Source organism: Pinus tabuliformis, chromosome 7, assembly GCF_031772625.1.
Source record: "Pinus tabuliformis cultivar Carrire ecotype Pingquan chromosome 7, CPIR1, whole genome shotgun sequence".
Classification (NCBI taxonomy): domain Eukaryota; kingdom Viridiplantae; phylum Streptophyta; class Pinopsida; order Pinales; family Pinaceae; genus Pinus; species Pinus tabuliformis.
The window spans coordinates 1,233,903,039-1,233,911,679 of NC_142293.1; positions in this window are offsets into that span (position 1 = coordinate 1,233,903,039).

Sequence of the window (8,641 nt, forward strand, 5' to 3'; positions counted from 1 at the left end):
ATGCCATCCCCTTATTTTGATCGTTGGAGCGTGAACTTGCCTCCCTGCCTCTATCTCTAGACTGCTATCTCCACCGCCTTATCTCAACACCTTTGCTTGCTGAACCAGAAGCAAGGGCTGGATAGAACTCCCTCCCATTAAGGCTGGCTTTAGCTCGATCAAGCTGGCTCCGGGGGAGGGTGGGAAAGCTTATGGTTTCACGTGACTATGACTCGTAATGGACAGATTTAGAACCCCGAGGGAGAATACGGGACATATTCTTATACGTACGAGACCTACCCTTGCTACACCTAATGGTGGTATATCTTATATAAATAGATAGATATGGCCCTTTTAGGGAGCTTATATAAAGACCAACCACCTCAACGCCCTTCGGGACTTCTTAAACGAAACGAATACCACCTCAACGCCCTTCGCTTCAGGACTAATATACCGAACGAAGAACGAAACGACTCAACCAGATTCTCCCTTTCCTTCCTATAGATTATCCCAAGGCAAGGATAGATTACCGGAACAAGGTTGGCCGGATGATACTGGCTTCGGTCAATTCTTCCCAGAACTCCTTGCTTGTACTTCCCGGATGAGAACAACTAGCTTGGACAGATGAGAACGAACTACTTATTGGTTGGGTTAGCGAGCTATTGGTTCAAGAGCTAGGATCGTTTAGCAGCCCCAGTGATTAGAACTACTTGCTTGGGTTATCACTCCTTGCTGGAGGTGATAAAAGTGAATCAATCAATCAATCAATTTTATCTTCCAGGGTTGGTGATCCCAGCTTGAGGTGAGACAAATTCATCGTCCAGGTTCAGGAACGACTGTCCAGCCCGGCAACTCTAGCTACTTGCTTGAGGTGAGGCAGGTGAATCAATCGTTCGGTTGGTGATACCAGCCTTAAGACAGGATCCAACCCCAATATAAGTCCGGGGTAGGCTTATCAGCCCAACTCGTAAAGGATAGCTTATAACCCAAGATAAGGAAGCCAATTCTACGAGATAAGTTTGATGGAGGAAGCTTTCATTGAGTCAAATTGTGGAAAAAGGGGCGATCCCTTACCTATCTCGTAGTGAATCCACCAGTAGGGCAAATAGCAGCACGCATAAATCATCAGTTGAAGGGAGTAATAGTGGTTGGTTGGCGTAATTACGTATATAACGAATGAATGCATAATGACATATATAATAGCAACATGATCTGCTAAAGCGTCATTACTGCTATAATGAATGACGTAATTACATATATAATGAGATTCATCGGAATTGGTAACAAAAGGCCCGTAGGGACTCGGCCGAGGTTACGAGGTTGAGGAACCGATCTCTCTTCATCTCAGGTAAGATTTCATCATCCGTATGCATTTCTTCCAGTCATGAATGATATATATTATATATGTCATTATGGTCTTTTGATAGCTCGATCGACAATGTTGCTATTATATATGTAATTACGCTTTTCTTTCTTTTGGGGGCTATATTGCTAAAGGCTTAACATACATCTGAGGACATCTCAGCAGTTTTGGTGAAGGCTATCACTTAGTTCAGGTTCTATGGCGATCGTAATACTTAGTTCATACTCTTACTACGTTAGGGCTCACGTTACAATTACCTTCCGTCTAGACCCTCCTCTCAGAGCAGGTATAAGACCTGGCCCAGAACCTATAAGTAAGGGTGGAACCTATAAGGGGCGAACCTAACCTCCATTAGTAGCAACGTAAATAGCCAAGCCATAAAAAAAGCTTACTTGTTTCTTTCTTATGATCTCATTGAAAGAGAGGTGGGCAATGAATGACTGTCCCACGCTGGACGCTGGAATGACTGGCCTATAGACGCTAGACGCTGGATGAACCTTCTTACAAAATGACCATTAACTCATGTTCCCTGCAAAAGAGTTTCCCTGCTAAATAGTAGAAAGCGTCCTTAACTCCTTGCACTAGGAAGCGCAAGCCCCTCCGGGTCCTTAACTCCTTTATTTTCCCAGCTTATAAGGACCAACTATAACAACCAACACTTGGACTTGAACCGCTGGCACAACACAGGCTAAATATCTTCCCAGCTTTGTAGATCCTCTTTATGTGTGACCCACCATCAGGAGGGTGTGGACCTCAGGGTCACATCCAGTGCAGGTACCAACTGCTCCTCTAGAATCATCAGACTCATCTCCTATATAAAATATTCCACATCCTTGGTGCCATCGAAGATTGGGGGATCCCTTAGCTCGGTTCCAATCCAGCGCACCGATCTGACTGAGGTGTAACGCAACAAGGAGAACTTTTGGTTACGCTCTTGCCAATCCTATAAAGCATCTTGGCTATCTGAATCATACAAACAAAGACTGCGCCAGCTGACAGTAAAGTAAGTTCTTGCCAAATGGGTCCTTCGCCGAGGAAATAATTGGTTGCTTGTAATTCTTCATATATGTAATTACACTAGATCAATATTTTCACTTTCAAACCATATACAAGGTTTCAAGGCCAAGAGTATGGAGATAAAGCACTCAATAAGACTTACTTTGGGATTTTAACCTAGCAAACCGTAGACAGGGATCCGTAGATAAAAGCCTAAAGGTCAGAGTAGAGCACCTTAATACTTACTTGAAGGGGGGGATAAATCATTGCGACTGAGCTTGCTTCTTTGGTTGGGTGATTGCCGGTGTCAGCCCCTAACAAATTGTAGATCGTCTCAGCAACATTGATCTCACCCATAAAGACTTCTACGGCAGCTATAGCTACTACTATAGCCTAGTTACTATACCATGTCGGCATAGATACGTTGAACTTGGACTCGCATGGCTTCCTACTGCCCTTGGACTAGCATCTATACGTGGTTCATATACGATTTCTTTATCTCTAACTGGCTCTGCTGAAACCGGGTCTACACAGCTCTCCATGGTGGTTGGACCTGATATTCTGGCTGGCTCCTACCCTAGTTCGTATTTCGCATAGAGACGTTGAACTTGTCCCCGGGCCGGATAAGACCTAGCTGATAGAACTAAACTAGCAGCAGACCTTGCCATAGCAGTCGGATCTACTAAAACCCCTATTATTATAATAGCTTGCATGGAGAAGTTTGCACCTATGTATAGGTTCCTAGACGACAAAGCCCCTGCCCCAGAGGCGGGTCTCCAGAGCTCTCCATTACACTTGATGAGCCCTGTTAAAGCCAGAATATCACATCCTACATTTTGCATATATACGTGTTGCTCCTAGGATCTAATTAACTAGCTCTTGCTCCTAGGGAAGTCTCGTACAGCCTGGGTATGCAATATAGCCTAGATACGTTGAACAACCGGGCCTACTACACCTCTGACTATACGAGCTCGGATGGAGACGTTAGAATCGCATGGAGAAGTTTTCACATACTATGTTGCCATGGAGACGTCCTCTGGCCATGCATGATCCTAGGCCCTACCAGAAACAACCCACAGGCCAGCGCATATCTACGTCCTGTATACTTGTTCCTATACGATACTTGCATCGATACGTTTACACTTCGTTTTAGCATATCTACTAGTTAACATGAGATCTAACCATATATATCTACGTTATTTTGGCAAGTAGTGCCGGTCTATAAGTCCATAGAATCCACCCCGAAGAGGGTTGGGGAGGGTAAGCGCATGGGTCCATACTGGCATAGAAGGCATAGAAACGTTTGCACATAGGTTCCTAGACGATATAGCCATCATCATCTCTACGTCTCACATCGCATATATACTGGGCTCCTACTATGATACGATATAACCGGTCATACATATAGGTATTATGCCCTAGGACCCAGGCCCATCATAACTAGGCGGGTATGCAGCCCTTGCGCCATAACCGGGTCTACTGCAAACAAGTACCCCAGATCTTACGATGTTGGCATTCTGACGTTGTCACCTAGACAATGCATGTTAACTATTACGAAGCCAGGTGGATGCCAGAGCTGGTTGGTATGGCGTATACCATGTTAATATATGATGTAGGCATGGAGAAGTTTCATTTGCCCAGAGTAGTGTCATATGAGCTCGGCCTAGTTCATGCTCTGGAGGCTCCTCCTGGACCTACACCTAGAGTGTCATACAGCCCCAGGCATCAATATATGATATCGCCTTATAGATGTTTACACTTACTTGCTTGGATCTTCATAGTCAATAGCCTAGAAGCTAACTACCTAGATTTTGCATGGAGACTCTTACTAGCCATGAACCAACCATATCTACCACCTGGCAAAGAGAATAGCTCTTCTCTCCTATCCTTTTCCCCTGGGAGACCTATTCAACCTAACAACCTGCAGCAGACCTCGTTGCAGCCATACCTACGTGTACATATATGATATTGGCATCTCTACCTGAGCTCCTAGAATCTAGTTCCCACTAGCTCTACTCTGGTGTAACTGGGTCTCCCCCCGCTCTAGGTGCCGAACCCGGGGCCGGCCGTGGCATACAGAACTACCGTAGAGTATAGTTACTATACGAGTTTGCATGGAGACGTTTACACTTCTAGTCCATCCATGTTCTAGCTATAGACTGGGCCTTAGCAGCAGCCCTAGATCTGTCGTCCCTTAGTCTTAGCAGCCTTAGTCCACCAAGTTGAAGAACCGCATCTGTCCTTCCCTGATTACAGGAAAGCGCCCTCCGGGTCCTTGTCATCCGATGTTAATATACGATGCCATACCGGACTACTACAAGTCTAGTTCTTAGCGTCCCATGCCCTTTTGGATGGGGATAAATCCGTTCACAATGTGCTAGCCTTGTTAAGAAAGCCGGAATGCCAGTCCCAGCGGATTCACCTGGTCCGATCTCACCGGTGGTGCCTATGTGGATGGTCTCTATACATAGATACGTTTACACTTTCATCTTCATAAGACCTAGAAATCTGAAATTCGACTTCTTAGGGGCCTAGGGACCTATGCCTATTTGGACCTGGGACTACTATGGAGAGGCTGGGGCTCCTACTATACGATGTTTCCATCTCTACGTCTGCACCCAAACATACTAGATAGAATGTGCCTCATAAGCTATCCATGGTTGAATAAGAGCCATGCCCCTACCTAAATCCAAGTGAAAGCCTTGTGAAAGCCAGCAGAATCTAACATACTCTATTTTGCATATAGACGTGTTAACCCATGATACTAGTTATATTTGCATAACTACAAGTTCCTACATATACGATATCGAATTCATGACGATCTCCCTGCCTGAATGAGATAGGTAATTACGCTTTAGCAGATCATGCATATATTATATATGTCATTATGCTATTTTGAGAGATCGAATTGTGAACTTCTTCCATCCGGACCTTCTCTCACTCACATCTCTCTGGTCATGTATGAAATGACATATATAATGATCAGTCATAAATCTCTCTCCTTGCACTAGGAAGCGCAAGACCCTCCGGACCTTCTCTCAATCTCTCTGGTTCAGAAATGACATGTATCAGATCAGTCATCAATCTGGTATGACACATATCTCATTCATGCATAATGACATATATAATGAATGAAATTACATGAATGAAATGACGTAGATAATAGTTCCTTGATGCTTATTGGGTGGTGGGCAAATGTTGGGAGAGTATTAGAAAGATGAAACAACACTGGGAAATGTACCATTGTCTATTTGGAGGGGACTGAAATTCTAGAATGTATCTCTTTTAGAAGAAAGGGGGAGTAAGGAAATTGGATGTGACCAATGACTGTAGACACAGGTAATAAACAGGTCATGCATGAACAGGTAATAAACGTTATCAACAGGATTTCAATAGGGCTTTAAGTAGGAAATAGTAGGCGTTCAAGCGGGTAGGCAAGAGTAGGTGAGTAAAGAGTAGGCTTGAAATAGGGCTTTCAATAGTTCAATAGGGCTTTGACAAAGGTGAGTGACTTATCATTGGTCTCAGTCTTTCCTTGGTGAGTAGGGCTTTGACAATGGTTCAAGAGGCAGCCTCACAGCCATGCCGTTCCCCAAGCAGCCTACACAGTGCCATTCCCCGTTCCTTTCCCCAAAGAGAATTAGCAATGGGTTCGACTTGGGCCTCGCCCTTGAGAGCCTCATGGTTTTCCTTCCAATCAATCAAAGAGAATTAGTTGTATGGGTCTACTTATTTGTTATCTCATTGTCCTGCTTCTTTTTTATATAAATGAATGTATACAAGTTGGCAAGCCTCCTCACTCATCAGCTCATAAATAAGCTCTACTCACTAATCAGTTCAGAAAGTAGGATCACTAATCAGCTCAGAAAGTAAGCTCACTAATCAGTTCAGAAAGTTCCCGCACCATAAAGTGTAGACATACCAGTTACTTAGAATTGAGGGAAGTAGTGAGTGATAGGCGGGTTAAGGTCCCCACTCACCCACCCCTGAATTCAGTCAGTATGGGTTAACGGGTGAGTGATAAACCACTTCTATTGTCATTTGCGTGCGTTTGATCACCACTTTTTCCCCCCTTTAAGGTGGGCGCTTTGATGGTAGGTAATAGCACAAGAGAGCCTTCATTCACACACTAGTCAGTAAGTAAGCATGCAAGAGACACTGGATGGAATGACTGGCTTTACAATATACATTGGACTATAGAAACTGGATTATAGAAATACCATAGACCCTGGACTATAGACACTGGAATGACTTTCTAAAGCACGAATGACTGTACGAATGACTGTATGAACGAATGGTTCCTCGAGCCCGGACCCCGGAGGGCTTCATGCTTCAAGAGAAATGACTGTATAGTGGTGCCAACACCTACGCCGGCTTTCTAGAAATGAGCAGTGAGTTTAGGCAAGAGATAACGCGCAAAAGAGGTAGGTAGGCTAGTGAACAGGCTGAAGACAAGGCCCATGAATGGCTAACATCAGTCATCAATGCATAACCCTCGATAAGACTTCCTTCCAATCAATCAATCTAACTAGTAACATGACTATCTCGCTAAAGCGTTACTATACCGCTAACAGTAAGCGTGACATCGTCGGCAAGCCTCCTCGCCCTCCTTCTGTCAGGCTTCGTAGTTCCTTGCCCTAAAAGGACAAGCAACTTGCATTCCTCCTCTCCTTATCAGTCGAGCCCCTGTCGGTCCTCTCCTTATCAGTCGAGCCCCTGTCAGTCCTCTCCTTATCAGTCAAGCCTGCTTACGCATCCTCTCCTCTCCCTTATGGTCGAGCACCTAAAGGTCCTTATCAGTCGAGCCCCTGTCGGTCCTCTCCTTATCAGTCGAGCCTGCTTACGCATCCTCGATGGACAGTTCAATAACAAATCTAGAGTAGGCGGGTGAAGGTCCCAAGTAGTTAATGAATGACTGTAGATCAGTTCAAGTCCCTTTCATTGCACACACCAAACATTCAGTAACATTCGACACATTCCTGTGCTTGGGTAGATAGAGCCACCAGCCGAGAGTAGGTAGGTGATTCTCCGTGCTTGAGTAGATAGAGCCTTTACACACTAGTGGAAGTAAGTACAAATAGTACGATAGATCGATGCCCACTGAGAGATCGATTTGGAGATAGATCCATTGGGAGATCGATGCCCACCCACGAATGAGACGAGAGCTCGCACCCACCTTATGCAGACAAAAAGACCGCTGATTTCATCGCAGTTCGCTAGGCATAAACCCGACTTTACCTCTCGCAGTGAATACCCACCTCCTTATCGCAGTTCGTTAGTCAAAATTACCATTTTCATTTGGTAAAACACGCTAGGAAGTTCTCTTTTTGATCGGGCCATTCCATTCAAAACCCCTCCGTTCTAACACTTATCCCTTCTGTTCCCTTGCCTTATGACTTCTACTCCCTTCTACTGTGGCTGGGTTCTCCCTTCTACTAAGGCTTTATTATATTCTCTTTTTGGGCTTGCATATATTCTCTGTCATTATGGTGGGTGCCAATCAATCGGAAACGGGTGACGGGAACGCTATCGGGTGACGGGAACAATACGGCAAGTAAGATGGATACGCCAAGCAAGATGGATACGGCTACCTTCCGGTTCAGGACCTTCGGCATACATACGTGGTTTGCTTCATTTCTCTGTTCTCAGAGTCTTGCCGGCTTGGGATATTCAATACAAGGAAAGAATCTCACTAGGGTGCCTCGCACTTCTGTCTACGTTCGCCTTCATACGTGATCCTTCTTTCTCCTTCTTTCTAGGGTCGCCTTCTTTCTCAGGTTGGGGAAAGCGACTGTCATCTAAATCACATCCAATCAATCTAGCACATCCAATCAGTGGAGTTGGGTGCTACCTTCTGGGTTGGGGAAAGCAGGGCTGTGGAACTCGCTTGCTGACATGGTTCAGTCTCCCTCTCTGTATCTCTATCTGTCTCAATACCTATCCCTGATATTTCTTTTATTACTGATGTGTCCTCGAACAACTTTTGATTTATTGTGCTAATAAAGAAGACTGTTTGGGTCAAGAAGGAGCCTTTTTTTTTTTCTCAGATTTATTTTCCTCTTCTTTCATGTGTTTAGAATCAGGGTGTTTTTGTTGGCATAAATATAAATATGATTTGTTTTTGTGCATATTGATAACAGACAGTTCGTGACTAGTCTTGGTTATTCAAATATGATTTGTTACCATGGTTAATTCATGAGCGGTCACTGATTCGAAACCTTGTTAAACATTAGTTGAAAGTTTTATTTGTATGGAAAGGAATGTGTATTCCTGTATAAGTAATTAGATTGCAATTAAGATTTA